The 22,906-nt window shown below is 42.8% G+C and overlaps 1 long non-coding RNA gene across 1 annotated transcript; it reads right to left on the bottom strand.

The window, feature by feature from the left end:
* Positions 1–6,491: 6,491 nt before the first annotated feature.
* LOC116939838 (uncharacterized) lies at positions 6,492–22,809 on the bottom strand. The gene is made up of 4 exons (XR_004402474.2): positions 22,684–22,809; positions 18,416–18,521; positions 16,943–16,993; positions 6,492–8,742 (listed from the first exon to the last, which is right to left on the bottom strand). It is a non-coding gene; the product is annotated as an uncharacterized LOC116939838 (long non-coding RNA).
* Between the last annotated feature and the right edge of the window lie 97 nt (positions 22,810–22,906).

A 22,906-nucleotide genomic window follows, 5' to 3' on the forward strand; every position in this document is an offset into this window, starting at 1 on the left:
ACGCATGCGGCTCCAGAACCGCAGGTTGCCGACCCCTGGCCGAGGACAAACCAGGGGGAGACAAAAAGAGAGTGCATGGATATCTTTGTTTGGATTCACAATTAAATCCATCCCCTTCATTCCCTAAAAAATAAACACATTAATCAATAACACTGCCTGAAAGAGGAAGAATTATACTCTGCAGAAATCCAATAATCCACATTAATAAGGACCAAATCATGGATCGTGTAATCCGTGGTGCATCGCGCAATTTTTGACATATAATCCACAGCAACACTCACACGGACATGATGTGCTGCAGATTCTCGGAGGAATTAGGCGTGCAATTTCAATCATTCAAAAAAATATGCGGATTACAGAGAAAGCGTGGCATGTAACTAGTGGCTCCATTAAGCTGCAAAAAATGTGCAGATTATGATCTTTTAACGTTTTTCAAAGATTCAAATTGTGTAAGCATAGATTTCAAGTTTTCGTTACTTTTTCGTTCTTTCGGTAAAGTCACGTAGGTATAAAACAAAATTCATTAATTAAGTCACGATGTTTTGGGCACAACACAAGCATCCGTCATCAGGTGGGACAACCACAGGAAAAAACAATTGCTGAAGTGGGCAAAAGGGCTGTCGTGACAAGAGGCTATATAGGTAAGAGAGGGGGGGGGGAGGAGCCAGGGAGGAGAGACAGAGGGGGGGGGCATTGCCAAGTGAAGAGCAGCTAGAAGGGATTAAAGGGTGAGCAACGACAAAATGTCGGGGGGGGGGGGGGGAAGTGGGCGGGGCTGGGAGTGGAAGGTTGAAGAGAAACTGGAGATACGGATATGAAGGCAACACCATAAAGCATTTAAGGTTTTACCTGGTTAATAACATCCTTCCAATGATTGCTCAATTTATATCCATCTTCTCAGTTGAAGTTATGTCTATGTTTATTTATCTGGATGGCTTCATGATAGTAGCCCGAAGGTTTGCAGAGCACCTTGGTCTCGGAAAAAAAAACAATATCATGAGAGCCCACAGCATTATAGCAATGGCCAGCCACGGCGGAGGTATTAATTCTGCCGTGTTTCAGATCTGACTTGTGCCCGCGAACACGGTCCAAGACGTCGTTTCGTTTCCCCAATGTAACAATCACCACAGGTGCAACCTAGTTTATACAACTTATCCATCCCTGCTTCGTCAGCTTCCACAGCATCACCTATCCAATACCCATCTCCGCCATCCCTCCTCCGGAGCATGCAGCTGGGGCGGTGAGGTGGATGCCATCTCCGTCACCGGCGCCATGTTGTTTGCGCCCGCGGGGTTTGTCACCAGGACCCCGGTTCCCGGAGCTGCTGGGGGGATCCCTTGGTCGTCCTCCTTCTTCTCTTCTGAAGACGCTACAGATGGGTTCCTATGCTTTCCTTTCTTCGGCATTTTACTATAGCCACTTCTGACACCACTGTAATGTAGCTCTCAGAGACACCTTCTTGTTCAGTTATATGTATATTTATTATGAATAAAGTACACCGACTCACTGATAACTTAGCGAGTAACCGCGAGTGACGATATACACTTGGGTAACTTATGTGACTCTACGCGACGCTCCCTGTGTAGTTGGCTGGCTACACAGGAGTGGATGCGTAGCAGTCACGGAGACAATATAACTCTAGCCTTTCAAGACTACAAGGTGCCCGTTCCAGGACAATGAAGACAACCCGCTCCAAGATGACGACGGCGACGACAGCTACTTGGTTACCCCACAACAGCAGCTCAGAGCCCTGTTCCACGCCGGCTTTTATCTCTCTCACGATCCGGCCACGCCACTCTTCCCAAACACTCTCTCCCCGCACCTGGCCCTGTCTGTCTCTGTCCAAATTACAATTTGCGACCGTTTAGGTCCCGTACTTTTCCTCACGCGACCCTGTCAGTGCCCGTAGCATCAATCATTATTAATGACCACTTTGGGTCCCACATTACCCTAAAGTGACCCTGTCTGTTCCCGTAACGTTAATTAGTAACCATGTCCATGGGGAGCCGTAGTGTCCCTACATCACCCTGTACTGTCCTTACACATGTGTAAAGGAGTACTGTGAGTAGCCAATAAGGGATGAGCGTAAGGAAGTGCGAGTTGGTGGAGAGTTATGCGAGGCCAAGGATGACGTAACATTCACGGGTTACGTAGTGGGACTTTCGGAAAGCACTTTCGGGAAAGTGGGCGGGGCCGAGCTGGGAGGAGGAGCTGCCGAAAGGGTTCTTAAGGGGGACCACGTGATGGACACGGGGTCGTCGTGGGGAGCCAGGGTAAGGATCGGCTGGAAGAGGTCTCTCTCCTCATTGTGGGGTGATGTTGGCTGATCCCCCACCCCAGGCAGATGGGTGAGAGGGCCTAGGGGTAGCCAGAGTGGCCCGACGTATATAGTTATCCCAGGACCAAGTGAAGGACAGAGAATAGAGCGCAAGTACACTGGTGTGAGTGTAGGATGCAGTGTGAGAGCGTGTATTAATAAACGGCAACCAGCCCTATAGTATTCCTCATCTCCACGTGGTTGGACTGCACTACACATGTGTAAGGACAGAACGGGGCCTAATGGCCCGCAAATAAGGATTAAAGCGTTGAGGACAGGCAGGGTCAAGTGAGGTAACTGGGTGAGGAGTCACCGCGGGGGGAGGGGTGGAACCCACGAGGTGTCTGTGAGGCTAAGGAAATCTCCGACAGGAGAGCATTCGTGAAAAGGGGCATGACCGAGCCGAGGGGAGATTAAAAAACAGCACAGAGCGGGGCTCGGGGCTGCTGTGGGGAGTCAGAGTCCGGACCGTCGTTGCTGTCATCGCTGTGGATCGCCCTCATTGCCTTGGAAGGCTAGCAAAGGAAGTTATATATCTCCGCCGTGGCTACTACATCGATGACTCCTATATAGTCAGTCATGTATGTAGTGAACGTCGTGTAGCAGCCACATAGAGTCACCCAATTGTAATATAGTCAACCTGCGTCAATCTGATAACACGTTATCAAGTCGGGTGGACGGTATTGTATAAATAAATGTATATATAACTTAAGAAAACAGCGTCTCTGAGTGCTACATTACACATGTTTTAACGATTGAGAACCAATCGTTAAAGCAGTGGTTCTTAACCTTTGCAAGGCTGCAGTAAAGGTTAAGAACCACTGCTTTAACATGAATGGAAAATTGTGTCCGAGCCATACGAGGGCCACCCATAGGTTATGATGGTGCAAATGACCTCTACGTTATTTTGGCAGTATTCTCAGTTTCATATAAATGACTGGATATTGTAACTTGTTTTTCGGTTTGTGTCTTTTAAATCCAAGCAACAAAATGTTTGGGTTTGGTCAGATGCGCTTCCCAATTCGGAGGCTCCACTGGCATTTTAAAGACATTGAATTTATCTATGATGGATTCGTCCTTTTTGTAGATTATACACCATGAGAAATTAGACAACGGTCCAAATACTTTTAACACAATAATACAAGTGTAATGACAGAGTGACACCTGCTGACCTGGAATGGGATCATGGTTACAGGCACGGTTAAGTAACAACCAATCAGAGAAGGAGGTGTATCTGGGGAAAAGGTAAACGGTGGGGGTAGCCGAGACACTCCGGGAACCTGCTGGATGGTTCCACGAGACGGCGTGGCCGGAGGCGGGACCTAGCCACTCCTGCGGGGATAAAAGGGGGAGCGGACCCGAGGCTCGGGGCTCGTGTGGGGTTGTAGGTCCTGGCTGCGTCGTTGCTCGACGACATCTCTCTCCATCGTCTAGCCACGTGGAAAATCTCCTGCATGGCTTCCATTGCTGTCGTCACGCTAGCCAGCCAGCGGCGTAGCCGAGTGAGGGCGATGGGACCACACCGAGTGATCAGCTGTGTGTAGCCAGTAGAGACGTTAATACCTAGTGTTGTACTCAGTGTGAGAAGGAATAAGTATTGGCCTGTGTTGTGCCCAGCGTGAGTAATGAAGAAGTACCCTCTACACCAGGGGTCCCCAACCCCCGGGCCACGGACCGGCACCGGTCCGTGGCCTGTGAGGAACCGGGCCGCACAGCAGGAGGTGAGCGGTGAGTCCGCGCGTGGCCCTCCCATTATTTTATTTACCACTTCCGTCCGTGCCTCTTTCCCGCACTGCACACTTGTCTCAGTCACAGTTTTGGTAAGCCCACAAGCTAACCCTAGCCAAAAATTAGTAAAAAAAAACGTCACTGGAGAGCTTCTTTGAAAAGGGGGAAAGACCCAAAGACCAAATGATTAAGGCTATTTATTTATTTATTGTTTATTGTTATTATTATTTCAGTTTATTTATTTGGTATAACCCTGTGAGCCATTCGGCTCTTGAATCAGGTGCAACCACAACAAACAAAAAACAAAAACACGAACAAGAAAACATCTTAAAGTGACTATGTTACTGTGCAAACAGAAAATCCATGAAAAAAACAGCAAAATATTCCTGAAAAAGTACCGTACACCAACGCTGTGTGCAAAAATCCCAGTGAGATGCAAGTCAAACAACAACAAGAAATCTTAGATTAAGGCCATCAGTCTAACTCCGTACTACAACAAAACAAACATGTCCAAACCAAAAAACGCTTTCGAAATCACCAAAATATAAATCCATAATTGCAATGCAACAGTGATCATAGGGACTGTGACCAAATTTTTTACAATAAACTACATAAATAACATGTAACACCAAACCCTACAGCCATAGCTGGCTGCATGAGTTACTCCACAATAACAGAAGCATCAGTCGGAGTATCAAATTTTTCAATGCACCTTTAAGATCAGCACGCTAAATCAAATACAGATAATACTTTGCAGCGTCATCCGGAGTGAAACATTTTATTTTATTTTACGCCATTGAATAGCAATGGCAGCTAGGGGTGTACAACTCCTCAAGAGCAGTTTTGAGAAAAGATCTCATCGGTAGCGATTCAAGTTGCAGTTTATTGGCAATATCATTCCAGACCCTGGGGGCATCAATAGCAAAGGCCCTTCCTCCAGTTTTTGTACGGCAATAGGGAATGTGAAGCTGGTAAATGAGCGAAGACCTGAGGTCAAATTTGTTCTTTAAAGCAGAGAGGAGATCCAGCAGGTAGTCTGCGGATGTTTTGTAAGTACATCGTGAATAAATAAGATCTGGTGCACAAGCCGTCGAACATTAAGAGATGTTAAGTTTGATGAACCGGTCTCTGGTGCCAAAAAGGTTGGGGACCGCTGCTCTACACGACGTGTCGTGGAAGTCGCTCATTACACAGGTATCCCTCGATTTACGAAAGGGATGCGTTCTTCAAAAAACACACACAAAACGAAATTTTGCAAATCGGAATGTCTTTAACCATAAATTTTATCCTAAAAATGAGGGATGTGTTTCGGACAGTCATTCCAACTCTACTCTTCACCAAAAAATATATAATCACTTTTCACAATACAAAATGTGTTTTAAAAACGCAAATATTATTAAAACGATGTAATAATTAATTTAAAAGAAAAATATTTTACCTTTTTCAGGGAATTCCCCAAAAGATCTGTATGCTGGAATGCCTGGAGAGGCGATGCGGAGGCGTTGCTGCTGTTGCAATGCTAGGACACCGTGAGGCTGTCGCTAATGGATGACGACATAGCCTCCCGGGTGGCTTCTTGTTTATCTCGTGGCGCATACCGTAGTTAAGTTTTGTTCACGCAAAAATTTAATATCGCTAAACGAAGTGTCCATAATTTGTGAATTGTGTGAACGTGAAAATACGTAAACTGAACGTTCGCAAATCGAGCGAAATCCGTATTGAGTTTAGTTCTTACATGAGGCCCAAAGAGCTGGACTAAAACAAACGTAGGTATCCAGGATCTCATGTAGCATTGGTACCTATGGCTCAGAGGTCTTGCGGCACGTGATTTGGTCATACAGTACTCACATTGTACTTGTATTGTCGGATAGAGCACCAAAGAAACGTTTGAAATACCGACATTAACATAGCAGCGATGCCAGAAATAATGTTCAGTGTGCTCACAAGAGTTGTCCCAAGGCAACGGTGGAAGCCGTCCCTTGTGAATTAAAAACCAAGCTGCCCGCGGACTTTTATCAGCATGGCCAATGCGACCTGTCAGAAACGTGTCTGCACACCCAGACGGCGTAGCTCCATGGGTGTCACTTGCAACCCAAGGAAAACAATGTCTTCAGGGCCTTTGGGAGTAATTAATTGAATAAATGTAACCGTTAAATTGAGACTCATTCTTGAACATGAACGGAGTGTGAGTTTTGGAAAAAGGGATCCTCATTTCCACAGTCTACCAGATTGTAAAAGTACAGAACTCCTGTTGGCCGCAATATTATTACCAGCGACTCCTGTTATCCACACGAGCTGCATGGTCCAGGAAAACTCGGAGGACACCACGGGGTAACAACAGGATCCGTGATATTAGTCGCCCCCCCTCATGATGCCGCATGCGAGCATTCCTGTTTATAGATTAAACTTACGGTAAGTCATTGAACAAGACTTTCAAGCAGACGAGTTATTTTAATGGAAAGTTTAATGGCAAATATATTCATGCAAAGTGTGGTCATTTCATACATTTTTCAAATTACTTAAGATTAAGGAGGCATATGGACAGCAGTTGTTCAAATGTCAACTGTTTAGGAAACCCGTTTTGCAGAAAGTCCTTCAAATTGCTGCGTTCCAAATATGTAAATGTACGACGCCTGTAGAGTATAACAGTAATGCGCATTGCACAGCAGAGCCTCGCTGCACGTCAACGCCGCTTCGACTCCGCTTCGTCCCTTCCACAAATGTGTGTGAGGCACGCGGGAGAGAGAACCAATGCACACGGGAGCTAGGCAACGCTCAAAAGCTCCGAAAAGATGTAATTGTCGGGACTGCACAGCCGTCTCCTGGTCACATCTCAGCCCAAGGTCACAATCGGCATGCCAGAACTGACCATGATAAACACCTACAGGCATTGCTGAAGTATCGGAAACTTTGTCTGAAGGCTAACAACTATTGCGCAAACCTACTGGCCTCAACACTAATCTACAGGACCACGTGCTGTATTAGTGCCGCTGTGTAGCGCACGTGTTATTCAGCTAGTCCCTCCATATCATAGACACGGGTCAGTGATGCCGTACCTCAACCACCATTTAGCCGAACCTGATTGGCGCAAAGCTTATGTTGTATGCCATTGCTGGTATCCTCATTTCTTCGTGTATTTGTACTGGCAGGACGTAGCATCACACACGTCTTGTCGCACCAGCAAGTCCCCCTGTTATTGCTTTGAACGAAGTGGTAACGAAATGTCAGGCTGCCCTCGCAGAGTGCACATTTAAAAATACAAACCCGGTTTGGACTCATTGTGCTGAGGGTAAACCCGCTTCAGGGGTTTTTTGTCCACATTTCCAATCTAATTTTGCCCGTTTTTTTCATAGCCGGATCACACCAACATTGTGCGCCCTCACCCCTGACTGATTCAAGTAAGGTCTTTTTTGTTGGTCTTCTAGACCACAGTGGAGGGACAAGGTACATTTTGACGGCTATCCTAACCTGTACACAAAAATAAAGTGTTAATCTCATTGGCTGCGAGTCATGGTGTTACGTTTGAAAACAAAGTTGCAATGCGTACTGTAGGCTGTTGTACATTTGCAGCATGTAGCTTAAAAAAGCACAAGCCATAGCCACGCCCGTACGCTCATCTTCGTCGGTATACACATTTACCCTTACAACATGCCACTTCATGAACTGGTGTTTGACATTTATCGGAATGTCCCATTCAAAAGCAGGCCTAGAGTATAACAAATGTAACTATAGACGATATAGCAGTGGGAAAGAGATTAAATGACTGCGAAAGCCTGTGCATCACTTCAACAAAGCACAAACATAAGCCTGTTTGGTATACACTGCATTCATTTCATTATTGTTTTAATTTGTACTCCATAAGCTCAATAGCAGGATGCAGAACGTGGTACCTCTATTTTGTCGCCGTGCAACGGGGATGTCTCTACTTTACCACTCAATAACGGTGCAGCGGTTTTATAATGAAACAAAGTGAGCACGTTGAAAATAAATTACAAAAAAGCAAGCATATGTGTGAAACAAAAGGCATGTTACACACATCCGTGTGCTCATGGGTTGCATTGGGATAGGTGGTTGAATTTAACTCCGTTGTGAAGACGGATGTAGCAGTGTTGGGAGGCGATGCTGTCATTTTGGGAGTTGGAATTTCGTGTTTGCAAGGCACATCCTCAATGAGTTCTGTATTAACATCTTTGACGGCCGTTCCAGACGGTTTTTCACAAGATGCACCAGAGTCGTGTTTTGGGTTCTTTTTCAGCCAATTTACAAAATAGATAATGCTAGCACATTCACAATCCCAGGGGTTGGAAATGCATTAGTGTTTTGGACTGCTCGCGTTACAATGTGAATTACAGGAGATGCCATTCGCAGCATCATTAACAGAAAAAACAAATCTCCCCCCCCCCCCCCCTTCAAGGTCACCAAGTCCCCTCTCAGCTCGCAAAACTTTGAGTTGCCTTCAGCGTCTCGGTGTTTGCAGGAATCCCAGTCGGAACATCGGCCAGCGTTTTGCTACTGCAGTCAACAGTTTCAGGCGATGAATCCGTTGCGCTGGAGCAGATGCAAACGTCACTCTTGCCGGCCTCAACACAAGCTCTTTGTCTCTGGGCCGAGCAGCTCCCGCACCACGCGCCCAGGACGAGCAGTGCCACGACAAACCCCATCGCGGCTCGGCTCGCACGGGACCCAACACTCAACAGCTGCAATGACAACATGACACACACACCGCGGTTAAAGGTGCCCACGCGGCACTGCGGAACGCCGAAAGTTGTGCGCGGCAGTGTGGGTACGATCACGTGGGCGATTTCATGCGCTACTAGCAACTTGCCGAATTATAGGAGTTTCACTGCCATGCTTTTGAAATGTCCTCTGTGTACAAATATGCGCAGTATGAGTTTCCGTGCGCTTCTGCTTGTAGCAGGCACTCGTGTGGCTTTTTAGTTCCAGGGGTAATGAGAGTTTTGTAATAATGTACCCCCTCAAATAAAAAATGCAGCTCGGAGCATGGTACGGAAATAATTTGAAGAAACGTGGAAATTGTTCCGTCTTAAACTTAGGTTTTTTAAAATATAAAATATATAAAAATCAGGCATAAATGATTAAATGAGGCAACACAAATGCATTTTTGTTGCAATAACTAAACATTTAAACGTACAACTGCGGCATCGGGGAGATAACTTACTGTAGACGCCAGTCGTCCGTTTTTATTGATCAAAAATACAATTTGTAATGTTTGCTCGAAGTGTGGTATCTGTGGTGCTATGCAACATTTATCGTGAATTTAATGCAGCCCTCTTCAGCTGCTGTACGCAGTTTCGCACTGTACAAATTCGAGACTGACTTCATGCAAATTTTAGTTTCGCGATGATTAAGTGATGCATTTTGTCGACAGTAAAGGTCATGTAATGCATATAGATTTTAAAGCAGATATACTGCTGAGCATCTCACTTATGTGTACGAGTCTGAATTCGGTTTTGTAAATATCTATAACCGACCTCATACATAATACAATGTCACAAGGTAGATAAAATGTCCAAGTGAGTGCAGCGGTTTATTTAACAAAAAAGTTACATGTCTTGTTGGAACAATGCACTTTTAAGAGAAGTTTAGTGTTATGAATTAATTAAACAATTGCACGAGGAAACACACTGTTTAAGGTTTACATTTAGACAAAATGCATAGCGGGTTATTGGTTGATGTAGCAAAGTGTAACGCTACGTGGTGTGATATAAAAGTGTTGTTGAATTGAGTCTATGATAAGTTTTAAAAAACTCGTATATACTAAGAATAATATAAGTCAGTACAACAAGTGATTTGACTTTCGGCTGTTCATGGCACACAATTCATAGATTAAAAATGTTTGTGTGGCTTGTGTTTGTTTAACATGTAGACTTTCGCCTGATGAGTCTGGTTGTAATTATCGGCAAAAACGTCGTACTCGAATTGTAAATGTTGTGGGTTCACTCTCCAACACACCGGTGTGCTAAAGTAGTAACTAATTAGCATGTTTGTTTACGTGACAAACCTTAATAATTTGCTGTGTCGGGTGGTGGCGGGTTTAACGACACATTTATATTTACGCGATTTAACCCAAAAAACCTCTATTATGGATGTTATGTGTTTGTGATGAATGCTCCAAATGAACTCCCCTCCCGTGGACACCCTTGGAAATGAGATGTTCCATCTCAAGGGATTATCCATGTAATTTGTATATATATATAAAAGAGAATGGTGAGAAATGTTTTAACAAACTGGACAATTATTTCACGTTCTTCATAAGTTGAAGTATTGGAAAATTACTATAATGGATTTTTAACGAGACATTAATCACTGCCCAGCAAAACCCATTCAAAGGTGATAGCATCGAGCACCTATTAAAGAGGGTACACGTTGAATGCAAGAGACAAGTCAAATTAGGTGTTGGTTACTTTAAAGTTGTCCTTCATTACGTGTGCGCTATGTACGCGTCAATCTCACACCCTTGGTAATGAGACTTTCCATCTCAAGGGGTTCTCCAGGTGATATATTTTATACAATTAAAATTTCAAAATAAAAAGATGCAAAACGTTGCCCTTGGGCAGGTTGACAAAGGAAAGACAAATCTCATGATAAAATATGGATAGCATGACTGGTCTGGCAGATACCAGAGACCAACAGACTAACAATGAGATAGACAACAGGAACACGCTGGTTCAATCTTAAATCAATTGTTATATTCCTCGACCCACCCTCAGCCAAAACAGCCCAACCATGTGTCCAAAGGGTAGGGTGCCTAAATGAGGGGCAGGGCCTAAAAAGGGAAAGGAGCGGAAGAGACCGGGGTGCGGGGGGCATGATCAGGCAAAAGGCAGTGCCTAAGAATCAATGGAGGCGGGGCATAAACAGAAAGGAGGAAGGGGCAGGGTTTACAAATGTTGAACGTCCCTTATGATTTAAGGTAATAAAAGCAGAGAATGAAATATGTGCAGCAGGCAGTTATACCCTTAGGTGCCGCAGATGCAGTCACAGGTCAACTAATAATGTAATTTTTGTTAGACTTTACTTTTCCAAGATGGTTTAACAAAGATTGCCACCCGTCTGGGTTAACAGGGATTTTGACCAAAGCAGTACGAGAATAGGCATCTGTGTTTCGGTTGGCAAGAATTGATTTGTACCGAGATCTGAATTGAGCTGGGGGCATGGTGTACTTGGTGACATCGTGTCTGTTGGGGCTAATTTGATGATACAGGCTCGTGGCGAGTGCTTGTTGGGCTGCCCCGGTGTGACATCAACACAGGATGGCCTAAGAGGCATGTGGATGGTCCTGTGTTAAACTTTCTTACAAGCTTTGATAGACCACTGGCTGACTGAAAAATGTCTGGTTTTGCGATGTGTAAAAAGGTGGCAACCTTAGCTTTAAGGGTAACTTGGGACTGCCAAAAAATAAGAAGAGACCTTCATTCTGGGATGGAATCACAATTTGAAATGTCATTAGGAGCTGCTGCTCGCTAAAGCAAATGTTTGGCATTATGCATGAATCCACGCTTCTTGAGGACACAAGTGCAATATTGGAGTGAAAGAAGTCTGAGTAACAGAGAGCTTTGGTGACTATAAAATGGCACAAAGGGAATATCTCAGCATTCTGTAAATGGCATCAAGAATGTACACAAATAACAATGCAATTCAAAAGTGAATATTCAACTCAAACTATTGCCATAATTAACAGCACAAAACCATACTTGGACTTAATTACTGAGTAGATTCAGACATGATCAATCCACTGCTGGATTTTTTTTCCAAACCATCTGCCATTCTTCATGTTCTTGCGTGGCATAACCCACCGAACACATTTTACAGCAATTCAAATCTAACATTCGTTATGTCCTTTCAAAATTTCAACAGGCTAAAGCAGCCAAACAAGTTTAATCCAAATATTCCATAGGCCTGTTTTAAAGAAGAAAAAAATCAAATTAAATAAATTATCAAAGAATATTTCATATTCTTGGTTCTTTTGGTAAAGTCACGTAGAAGGGAAACAATAAAATAATAAAAATATAAAACAATAAAATTATCACGACGTTTCGACTGCAACACAAGCAATCATCATCAGGTGTGAAAACCACGGCAAGAAAATTTGAAAAAAGTGGCAGTTATTTTTAACGCTAGCTAGCAACACGGAAAGCGATTTGACAGTTTGTTCAGATGGACGAGTCCATCTATGTTCGGAAAAGAGGAGGGGGGAGACTAAAAATAATGGATGCGGTCTGAAAGCCACCGTAAGCGTGAACAATCAATTAGACCCGAAATGGTTGATCAAATCCTTCCAATGACTGCTAAGCCAGAATCCATCTTCTCGGTTGAAATTGTCTCTGTTTGTATATGTGGATAGCCTCATGAACGAATCTCTCATGGTAGCCAGATGGCTTGCAAATAACCTCTGTCTTGGAGAAGTCAATGTCATGTGGGCCTACTGAATCATAACAGTGATCTGCCACGGCCGAGGTGTTGGTCCTACCGTGTTTTAGGTCTGCTTTGTGTTCACGAATGCGGTCTGAGACATGTCGTTTGGTTTCTCCAATGTAACTACTACCACAGAGGCAACTTAGTTTGTAGACGCCAGGGTACTGTATGTCCGGAATCACATCTTTTACAGACGGAATCAGATCACGGATTTTATGTAATGTGTTGAATCGGACCTGAAGATGAATCCCTGCAGTCACGAAAGCGTTAAATCAAAAGAATATTTCATCGGAAACATTCTGTAACAAAAAAACAATTAAATTAACACAGCCGGTGTTTTTTTCTTTCAAGCTGAATCTTTCCTGCCAAGAGAATCGAAATTGAGAACTCTTCCAGAAACGAGTCATGGGAATCAAAAGTCTTTCCTGGGTAAATTGTGTTATAATGTCGTGGCAAACACACCACAATGTTATCAGCGAACCAACACAAAACCACAAATGGACAACTACACACAACTCAACAGAAAAAAACAATTACTCATTTATTTCGTGGGCGTTGGCATTCGTTCGCAAGCACACATTATAGAAAGGAAAAAATATGTAATAGGTGACTTTTGGGCAGTGGGCCTTCTTCATAGCACAGATATAGGTAGTTCAGAGACAGGGGATAAGCGTTGGAGGGGCTAATAGGAATTTTGATTTGACATGCAACCACCGGCATGACTGTATCGACTTGCTCATCTGTCATTGACTTCGCTCATGTACTTTTACATGCTTTTCTCATTAAATTTAACATGCTACTCTTTGTTACACATAAACTGACATTAACTTGCTAATTTTTTCATTAAGTTTTACATGCTTCTCTCATTAAAACACATTCTCTCTCTCCCCCGAGCCATTCTTATGCTAAGTTCATTAACTTTAACGTACCACGCTATTTATTACACATAGACTGACATCGACTTGCTCATCTCTCATTGACTTTGACATGCTTTTCTCATCAACTTTAACATGCTATTCTTGATTTACACAGACTAACATTAACTTGCTCATTTTTTCATTAACTTTTACATGCTTCTCTCATCAAAATACATATGCTAATCAAACATGCTAATCTAAGTTCATTTCCTTTAATATGCCACGCTATTTATTACCTTTACACTATAATACCCATTAACACTACTTCGGCTACCTTTGTTCTCAAAAACTTATAGAAACTCTTGCTGGTAACAGCTTCTCTTCACAAGGCAGCAGACATGCTGCTCACAGCAGACATCGCGGCTATCGCGATTTTCAACTGAAGACGATGGCTAGTGTTGCTATCGAAACGTCGTGATTTGTTTTGTTTTATTTCTAGCTACGTGACTTTACCGAAAGAACAAAAGAGTAGGGCTAATAAGAATTAAATTTTTACATTTTTTCTTTAAATTGGCATGTCAATTAGTTACCCATCTGTCGTTATTGACTGACAAACTATTCAATAATCAAGAGGGTTTATAAAAAAAAAACTCGTGTATTAAAAGTAAGATTTTTTAAAAGTTATTGGCAATATTGCATTATGGGTAGACTTGTAGAGAGGTCGATGGATAATCCACTTGGGGATGTTGCATTCATTGGCAAATATAAGGTTCAAATAGATCAAGAGGCTTGCAACTGTTTACGAGGAGAATTTAAAAAACAGTTTTGTTTCAGTTATTATTCAATTGGATCAACCGAATTCATGATGATTAATCTTTAACCATTTTAAAAGGGTAGATGGCAGATATCTGGCCTTCGAAAACGCGGAAAAACTCACCGCAGGGCACGCCTAGTGCGCAACGGTTCAGTCACCAACTCTTCCCTGATGGGCTCTGGGATGTTTAAAAAATACTTTAATGTTTAGTGCAGGGACAGATATGTAAAGGAGGCCTAGTGTCCGCTTAGTTATTTTGTTGATTGTATTCTGCACGACGCTATTGATTATTTTGCGTTACGTGTTTATAAAGTTTCGTGCCGAAAAAGGACCCATATCGAACAGAGGTTCCTTGTCTGTACATATTTTGGCAGTTCACCAGCATTGGTTCAAACAAGGCTGACTGCCGACCAGACACTATGTCAAAACCAGTCCAAGGTTTGCTTGGATTACAGCTATACTGCTGAAATTATTTACTCCCAGAAGCCTGCGTAGCTGACAAAAAGGGTTGATTTGTATTTTATTTTATTCAGAGGGCCCAATATTATGAAGAGGCATATGTATATTGAACTTCTTTCACACTGTACGTAGCCAAGTGGGCTAATCGGAGGTAATACAATAACGGTCTGCTCCGTTATTGTATTTCTGTAGGATGTTTTGGGTAATCAGTGTTTCATGCTATTCAAAGTTAGTGTTACTGTATTGTTACTAATTTATTATCAGCATTACTTTAATTGTTTTAGTTTTATAGTTGTAATTTCGTCTAAAAGTATTATTGCAGTATCGTCGTGGTTGTATTTTAGTGTTAGAATTAAAGATTTACAGCCGAGAGTATTTTTTACATCGTATCATACAGTAGCATTGCATTTTAAGCATGCCATAGCGTATAATGCTTGTTAGCAGGTATTTACAGCATACGGTTATGGCCGTAGGAATAGCCTCTAGCGTTCTCATGACATTCATGTTCGTGTTACCGTATTGCGATAGATCAAATTTAGCCTCTTTGCTTTAGACATTGTTCAGGTTAGAAAAATCCACGCGACCACGGGGAAAACATATAAACTCCAAATACACAGGAGTCAGGATCGGGATCGCATCTTCGACCTCCTGCATACCAGGCGAGGTAGTTAACATCACACCACCATGACACATGGAAGCTCGAAGAGCACAAGATGGAATCATGACACATGGTAGACAGAATCTTAAATCTAGTCGAGGAATATGACAGATATCCACAGAAAGAAGGTTCTAATTCCATTTGGTGGACGATCATTTCTCAGATGAAGATGATGACGTATCCGATATTACACTGGAGGTAAACTTTGTTCAAATCCAGCCGCCTTAAACAGCAATCTTCTAACACTAGAACGGACTTTGTTACTCTTTTGGAAATGGTGCGTGTAATCCAAAAACAAGAGAGACCGTGCGCGTGCATGGCATCTGTAACACTTTCCAACGTGAATGTCTTCGGAAGTGTTTAATTTACGATAACGCACAATAAGATTGCGTGACGCGCGATTGCCGCAGTTTTACGTCACGTGTCCAGGCTTAATCAGGAGGGCAGGGCGAGGCGCGGGTTTGACTTGCGATGTCGCGATGTGACACGGCCCAACGGTAGCGCGTTCGCCACTCGATGCAGAGGTCCGCGGTTCAAAACTGATAGGCCTCCCTGGTTAGCACTACATGCCGTCTACATCACAGTGGACGCGATACATCCGGACATGATTTGAAACGGGTAAGCCAACGTGTGCCAAATTTGAGAAATGTCCCCAGAAATGACTCCATGAGGATTACACGTCACAATTATCACCTCCCACACCGCCCAACAAACGCCCACTCGAAGGCCAGGCACAGTCACATTGTACCGCACAGGGGCAGCTACGGCTGAATAGAACTAACTTAACGCATATGTGGAGCATATAATCAGAAATCTATTATTAAATTACTGGGAGAGAGGGAAGGTGCACACATCTTCACAGCGTTGGTTCTTATATCAGAAGTTTTGGGTGAACCTTTTGTCAATTTGGTCTGTTTTCTCGATGGTGACTCAATATTAATGCAATCTTACACCTGGATTTGTTCATATCGGGTCATCTCTATGCAAGTTATCGTGCCCCTGTTGTACAGGCAGAAGAAGAGATGTAATGCAATTGCGGTGTCAGCTTTACATGGAAAGTACCGATGAAAAGCATGCCGTGCCAACAAAATGTCAGTCGACCTCGTCCGTACACCTCCACTATTATAAATAACCTACCGCATGTGTCATGGGGGGTTTTGACCATATACTCGGGAGGAGCCAGGCCCTGTTATCACTTGCCACCAGCCTTGTATGGGAATATAATAAAACATAATGGTAATAAAAGTAAAATTTTACATCGCGTCATTTGTGCAAATTCCAACTCAAATACTGCAGAATTTGTAATAGTGCAGTTTCCATGCGGAGGCGTGGGGAACCACAGATAAGCGGGAAGGCAGACAGAACTGCCGCTACCAATAATTATTGCCAAAGCTTTGCGATCCTATATTGGGATGTTTGGGGGAGGAAACCAGAGTTCCTGGAGGAAGCCACACGTGCGAGGGTGTAACACTCAATTACCATACAGATGGAAATTCATCAATTTGCTCTTCTTCCATCATACCCTGGCAAGCCAGGAGATGCTGACCTTGTCCTAGGGTTGGGTTTTTCATGAATTTGTGTGCGATCCAAAAACTCAAACCTCCACAGTGCCTGGAAACAATTGGAATTGTGCAGCCTAACCTGACCACGTGGCCAGATGCTACCCTCCCTACCTGCAAAAGTGCTGACCTTGTGGGGAGGGGATGGCGACTGCAAGGGTCCTTCTGAAAAACACACATTTATACATTTCCCCAGGACCGTTCAGTACAGGTAACCACTTACTAGTAAATATTAATCATCAGCATCCATTAATCGCTTCATGAAATTTTAATTATTATGATCACTCCACTGTTGGATGAAGGTCTCCCCAGGTCACCTCCAAATCTCACGATGCAATGAACGACCCAGAACCCACACACGGAATCGATTGCATCGCTCCACTTCCTCGGTGGTCGTCCTCTCCAATGCGTTCCATTCCCTTGGCTGCTACTTAGTTATTCTCAACCAACGTCCTTTGTCCCTTCTCGATGCTTCTTTGTACACTTTTCAGGTTTTTCCTCATTCAGGGTCCATGTTTATTATCAGGATGTAATAACAGATAATAAGCACTGGTTCAAAAGTTTTTCTTTTTGCTGATTCACCTCTTTATTGAATCGATTTGGTCGTTGTCCACCTTCAAATGTTTTCCCAAAGATATCCCGATAGATTTGAGTGAACTTGTGTTTTTTTATACATTTGAATATGATGTTGTTGTAAATGTGTGCAAGTAATTTTGTGATGCTGACGATTCCTTTTGACAACGACAGGACGCTGCTACCGTGAGTTCATGTTGGTGAAAATACAGATGCAGACTGTGTTGAAAAACAACCAAAGATCTTATACATTCCCCTGCATGAATGCATTTTTACAGAAGCTTAAAACAAATAATGTGAAAAAGAAGTTGGTATTATTTTAGAATATCCCTCAAACAGGACTAAACAGCTTGTAGTTAAATAAAATTCACCATTAAACAGCAATGACATGAACTGCATTCAAGTAAAAATATATAAACAAAATCTACTCCCCCTTTGCAGTTTGCTGGGCGAGACCTTTGTCTTGACTTAATGCCCTTACTAAACGAATTATTTAAGTGAATATATAACAAAAAAATACCGGAAATATAATCAGGAAAATGTAATGTTATTCTTACACACACGGCATGTAATAATTTAAAAACCGAGTTTGAGTAAAATCCGTTATACGAAAACCAACAATAGCGTTAAGTTAAGTTTTGAACTTATTTTGGTAATATTTCAAATTTTTCTCACTTACAATAGTCAGTAAAATATCAACCAATATACAAGAGACAAAGCTATCATGGTCTTACACATGTAGCAGGGTAGTACATTGAAGCCGTGTATTTTCTCACGTGATTTTACCATAAAACCTGGGTTTTTAAGTCGCACTAATGGTCGCAATCAAATGTACATTTTCAGCAAATCAACAAAAAATATTTTCATAATTTTAAAACCGCTGACAGAACATTTCAGTAAATTTTCCTTTTTATTTTTAAACATCGCGAAAATAACCTTTCATTAAGCACCTATAATTTGTCGTAGTTCTGAACATGAAGTCTTACATTTTTTAAAAATGAATTTGTTACTTACCGATAATCTTCAGAATTATGAAATGTCGCCGACCGTGCTGTCCATGCCAGGCTTGCACGAGTGTTGGTGCCCGGCGACACGACTCATATAGGCACGAAAGGTCCACCTACAAAATGGCACCTGATAAGAAATCGTTCTTTGTATTTTTTTAAACACTATCTAATCGAGCACATTATAGCCACTTCCTGTTGACTAAATTGCTGGCAGGAAAATGAGCCGGGCCGATAGGTATTATGATAGTAAAAGGCCATGGCAATGCCCCCATGTGCTCAGTTAAGTTGTGTTTTTCTTTTTCAGGAAACTACAGTCCACATATATGGAGAACTAAACGGTTAGGGAGTGATGCGTTGCCAGAATTTCTTGTCCATATTATGGGCAGCCACAGCTGTTATACAATGGAATTCAATTGTATTCAATTTAGTGATCCTCATGTCGTGAGAATTTTAATAACATGGTCATTATTTGAATCCCATGTGTTTCACCCTCTCCAGCCACCATTGTCATGAAGCCCGACCGCTCAACCTACCTTCACCTTCTCACCAGTCAAGCCAAAGCGTATTCCTCTCTCAAGCCAGCAAAGGGACTAATATCGCAGTGATTTTACTTTTTGGTCACAAACAATACATTAGTTTATAAAGCACTTTTCAAAGTGCTGAGCAATTATGCAGCCGTATTATGGCCACGCGAGAGGAAGTCTGGGCTGTATGGATAAAAGATAGCCGTGTAGGAGCAGTAACGAACGTGCAAGCTATGGGGGGGGGGGAGGGAGAACCAAAAGCAACAGAAAAAGAGGAGTTTTGAGGCATGCCTTGTGGATTAAGGAGTGCTTTCCATAGGCGGGGAGCCATGGCGCAAGAATACACGGTGGGTCGTCCTTGGGTCAAAGACGCGGCCTCGGGATGCAGAGTATGCCATGATAGGAGGCCCGTAGGTTGCGAAACCGTGCCGCGAAGATTCTATTGGTCACGAATGCATGTCGGTGCAAGCCCTCTTAATGCTTCAAATGTTTACCATAGACGTTTGCATTTTGGCATTTTATTTAATCTTGATGCAGTTTTTCCAGTTTATAACAGTATGTTTAAATGCTGTTTCATTTATAATTTTTTTGCATAAGAGCTTGGATGACTACATAAATTTCCAATGAGTTAAATATTTTTTGCAGTCTCTAAAGGTCAGGGACAATGGTCTCAACATTCCGAAGTATTTTCCAGAATACTGTAGTTTTTATAATCTAGAAAAAAATAATTTGTATAACTTGACTCGAGAACATTCTACAGCTGCAGTCTATATTTTGTGTAATAATTCGTATCTATAGCAGCAATACTAATGCATAAAACAAGATAACCATTAGCGACCTTGTGGATACTAATAAATCAAACGATCCACCACCTTCAGATCTGTCAATCCACAATTATTTTTTTACATATCCCATCAGCCACACCCCAGTACTAGTCACTGTATTCGTGTATAAGTAGTAAGGAATTAGTTGTGTATGGATTCAAACAGACGGTAGTAATTTAAAACAGTATTACTCAGCATGCAAATATTATACACGATATGAAAAAGCATTTTACATAAAGATATTTGATTCAGTCTCATAAAATGTTTCACAATTTAAAGATTCATATTTATATTATTGAAATGGATAAGGTATATACTTTTGGAATAAATATGCAAACCGTGGCCAGTAGTGTACAGAACTGTATTACAATCTTCAAAACACGTGGTATTTAAAATTATATTACTGTACAGGTTTAACACGTAGGTTTCGGGACCAATATTCTCCAGATGTTTTTGGGTTAGATCGCGTAAATATAAATGTGTCGTTAAACCCACCACCACCCGCCACAACCAATTAGTAAGGTTTGTCACGTAAATAGAACATGCATAATGTTCGCTGATTGCCATATGAATACCCCAACCAGTAATTGAGCCCATTGCAATTTATAGGCATTAATTTATTCCACACATGGCATTCGCATTTGATTAGTTCACAAGTGACGACATCACATTTATCACTCTATTTAAGAACAAAACAGGATGTCTCCGCAAATCTGGCTGTCGCCTGATAATACTTGTTGTAATTATTGGTGAAACGTCGTACTCCAATCGTAAATGTTGTTGGTTTACTCTCCGACACACAAGTGTGCTGTACTCGTATAATGACAAGAGCCTGCGTGCGGTGTGAGGGGACTAGTGGCCACGGGAAGTAATGATAGGGAAGTCAGCCTACGCCCTACAGTGCGAATGCACTAGTGGCCACGGGAGGTAATGATATGGGTATCAGTTGTGAGTGCGAAGGGACTAGTGGCTACAGGAATGTTCGAGAAGGGAGCGTGGTAAGGTGACGGAAGAGGACGGTGGAGTCTGCCGGTAGAGCGAGCGTCCAGGGTCAGCGAGAATGATCGATAAGGGCCTCGATTGATATACAAGGGAGATGCATGGGAGACTCTGGGCTGTTGCAGTGGGAACGTGTCTTCAATAAAGTGCTATCTCAAGAGAAGTGTGTCAAGTCGTCATTGCACTAGTAGCGAATTGGCATGTTCTGTTTACGTGACAAACCTTACTAACTGGCTATGTCGGGTGGTGGCGGGTTTAACGACACACATTTACGCGATGTAACCGTACAGGTGTTAATTCTCATTCGTATTTTAACATTATTTCGGTCCTGTAATTGTTTAATTGCTGTTGTTAAAGGAGCCGTGGGTCTACGTGTCGCAAGAGCCGGGATGTTTCCGTCCATCTGTACAGAAAGCACCTGACATGTTCTCACACAAAATGATAAAAAAAAGCTCGAGGCAAATCAACACAAAACTTGTCGAACCCAAGATCTGTAAAAGTTTGTGGGCAACTTGGCCGAGATATCTAAAGAAACAGGTGGGTGGGTGTGGGAGGAGCCGGCAGCTCCGTGGGATCGTCGCCGAGTGGCGAGAAACGGCGAGGGAAGGCGCCACTCAGTGGCGAGAGGGCACAAGCGGGCTCCTTGCCACCTTTTTGCAACCACTGGCCAGAGGAGAGCTAAATAAAAGTCTATTAAAGCCGTGCAGTAGTGTCCTCTCTCAAAGTTCTGCGCAAATCTATTTCTGCCACCCAAACAGATTCCAATGTCCAAAGTCTTCGGGTACAACCCGGACAGACAACCCGATGCGCGGGTGTGAGATGCGAGGACGATGGAGCGCCGGTGGTAGGTTAGAGGGCAAGGTTACATGCTGATAGGTCCACTTCATAACACATAACGAATCAACTCAGATTCGTCAGTGAGGTTTTGGCGACGTTTTGAGCAATGGCCCTTCTTCATTACACATAACGTGCTCGCTATAAATGAACCACAATACCTTGCTGATATTGTCAAGGGGCATAAACCATCACGCAAAGTGAAAAGTTTTTCTCATTTGTAAATGCTGAATTTTATTTGTTGTTAGCCTTGTAAAAATGAATTTATTTTTCTTTACCTTTGTTTTCCTCACGGTACCTGTAGCCCAGGGCCCTACACAATCTGAATCCGGCCCTGGGTGGAATCCACATTTTCTGTAGACTTCTCTTGGCGAGCCAAGGAACCACAACCTCATTGACGCCCAGGGAAAGGAGTTTAACCTCCGTCTGATGCACCAACCCTCGCCTCTAGTGATATATTACAGGCCACGTGTCGCCACCACCGCCCGGCCTGAAGCAGTGTCATTGAAAAATTACGTTTTATGCAAAGACTGCCTTGTTATAATATTCTTGATTCTTTCGGTAAAGTCACGTAGAAGGGAAACAATTAAATAATAAAACATATATTTTTATTTTCAATAAAATAATAAAAATATATATTTTTATTTTTTTATTTTATTGTTTCCCTTCTACGTGACTTTACCGAAAGAACCAAGAATATGAATCCCTGCAGACACGAAAGCTTTAAATCAAAACTGCCTTGTTATTCAATACCATGTGGCAGACAATAACTAAGCAAATACGACTCCACGTAGCTTTACCTTCCCATTAGCCACATTACTTTCTGGGAGTGCATCATTTAATTGGAATTAGTTCAGCTCAAACAAAACCCTGGACCGATGTCACCATGGTCTCATCGGCAGTCAGGCTTGTTTGACGTAATGCTGAGCTGCCAGACGTATATAGACTACGACCATTCTTCTCTTCAGATACCAGTTCGTTACACTGATTGTGCTATCATTTTTTGCATTTTAAAAAAACAATAAACCGCTTCCCAGTTTGCCGCGCGCGCATGACTGATAAACGATTGAAGTTGTTTTATAGACTGGACCTACCGCAGAGGTTGCTGGTTCGACTCTATCTCCCGGCGCGGCAACTCCATAATGCAAAGCCGCCGACCGCACTCCAACATATAAGCCAGAGTTGCGCCACTTACAGCATTGGGGCGTCTCCATATTTATACTGCCGGGGCTGGGCTGTACCATGTCATGTGGAAGCTAGGGGGGAGTTTGCGTCTACAAGGTTAGTTCTCCGTTAGGCGGAGGGAATGGGCATCAT

Source organism: Petromyzon marinus, chromosome 7 (genome assembly GCF_048934315.1).
Source record: "Petromyzon marinus isolate PM22_M1 ecotype Great Lakes invasive population chromosome 7, UKy_Petmar_22M1.pri1.0, whole genome shotgun sequence".
In the NCBI taxonomy this organism is placed as follows: Eukaryota; Metazoa; Chordata; class Hyperoartia; order Petromyzontiformes; family Petromyzontidae; genus Petromyzon; species Petromyzon marinus.